Source organism: Suricata suricatta, chromosome 3, assembly GCF_006229205.1.
Source record: "Suricata suricatta isolate VVHF042 chromosome 3, meerkat_22Aug2017_6uvM2_HiC, whole genome shotgun sequence".
In the NCBI taxonomy this organism is placed as follows: Eukaryota; Metazoa; Chordata; class Mammalia; order Carnivora; family Herpestidae; genus Suricata; species Suricata suricatta.
Genome location: NC_043702.1, coordinates 173634612 through 173636278, shown reverse-complemented (window position 1 = coordinate 173636278; position 1667 = coordinate 173634612). Strand labels below are relative to the sequence as shown.

The window sequence follows — 1667 nt, the reverse complement described above, 5'->3', positions numbered from 1 at the left end:
GGCCTTCACTGGGAGGTCACTTTTACAGGGGGGCCTTCCCTGACCTCCTTTCCCAAACAGCCTCCCCCCCCCCCCCCCCCCCCCCCCCCCCCCCCCCCCCCCCCCCCGCGCGGTTCCGTCTAGTGGGTTACAGGGCTCCGATCATAACACGGGGCAGGATTTCACCGATTCCGAGCTCATCGGCGCCCCCCGGCACCGCCACTAGGGGGCAAACTTCCTCCTCGACCTCCGCGTTAGGCAGAGATTTTTCCCTATTCTGTTCACAGCTGCAGCCCCAATGGCTGCACACACAGGTGATCCACGAATCTTTCTTTCACCAACGAATGAATAATTAACTGTTTTCCCAGCGAGCAGGTGAGCACTTGAGGGCGGGGCATTTTTATTTCTCCCCCAAATAAGTTACTAAATATAAAGGTCTCAGGGGAGAGTCTGGCTATCAGTAGGGTTTGTTCAATAAAAGTAGCTGCCGTCACAGCCATGGTCGCTTCCTCTGTATCCTGGGCACCGGGTAAGCACAAACGAGAGCTTGCCGAGCAAATGAATGAGCGAGCTGAGCACCTGGCTGGTCCCTCAGTGGAGTGGACGACCCTTGATCTCCAAGTTTGAGCCCCGGGTTCGGTGCAGAGTCTCCCTTAAAAAAAAAACAGGGCGCCTGGGTGGCTCAGCCGGTTAAGCATCCGACGCTTGATTTCCGCTCAGGTCATGATCTCAGGGTGCGTGGAATCAAGTCCCAGCGCTGACCACACGGAGTTGGCTTGGAATTCTCTTTCCCTCTGCTGCTGGCTCTCTCTCTCAAAATACACAGATGATAGATAGATAGATAGATAGATAGATAGATAGATAGATAGATAGATAGAAGATAAATTTTTTTTTAAAGTTAGCATTTGGGGCACCTGGGTGGTTCAGTTGGTTAAGCATCCAACCCTTGATTTCTGCTCAGGTCATGATCTTGGGTTTGTGAGATCAAGCTGCACATTGAGCCCCCTGTCGGGCTCTGCGCTGACAGCAAGGAACCTGCTAGGGATTCTCTCCATCTCTCTCTCTGCCCCCTACCCTGCTCGCTCTCTCAAAATAAATGATATAAAAAAAAAAAAAAGAGGACCTTGGACCCCCTGTCCCTTCCTGGGGCGCACCATTCTAACCACAGGGCTGGCCACGAGGCGGAGCTGGGGCCCAGGGGCCTGGAGGAGCCTTGCACAGGGCGGCCGACCACTGCTGGGACATTTAGGGGCACTTACTTTGTGCCGGGCTCTGGATCACAAAGGCAATTTCAGCCAGTCCCCAGTGTTGGAAGCCTTCAGTCTAAGCCAGGCAAGTTTAACTTTCTTATGCAGGAGTGAGGAGGGAGGGACAGAGTTTGGACAGGGTGCCAGAGAAAGGGCCAGCGTCGTAGTCATGCTGAACCTGACCTTGGAGGGAGCGGAGCACGTGCGCAGGTGAAGGAGGGGGAGCGCAGGTCCCCCCACTGTTTCCTAGAGGGCGCTGCAGCGGAAGACTTTCGACGCCCCTCTGGCCTCGGACATGCTGCAACTCGATGGTCCTGGGCCGCCGGACCTTGGAGCTGTCCGCTGGTTTCTGCTGCCCTCTGCTGGAGACTTTTGGTCTCCCAGCCGCGAACGCGTCTCCGGCCCTTCCTTCCGCTCTTCTAGCAGCACCTGCTCACCCCT

General features: G+C 55.9%; 1 long non-coding RNA gene across 1 annotated transcript; it reads right to left on the bottom strand.

Annotated features, from left to right (window-relative positions):
- Nucleotides 1–355: 355 nt before the first annotated feature.
- Nucleotides 356–1451, bottom strand: LOC115286893. Its single transcript, XR_003906330.1, has 2 exons — nucleotides 1239–1451; nucleotides 356–631 (listed from the first exon to the last, which is right to left on the bottom strand). It is a non-coding gene; the product is annotated as an uncharacterized LOC115286893 (long non-coding RNA).
- Nucleotides 1452–1667: the final 216 nt, after the last annotated feature.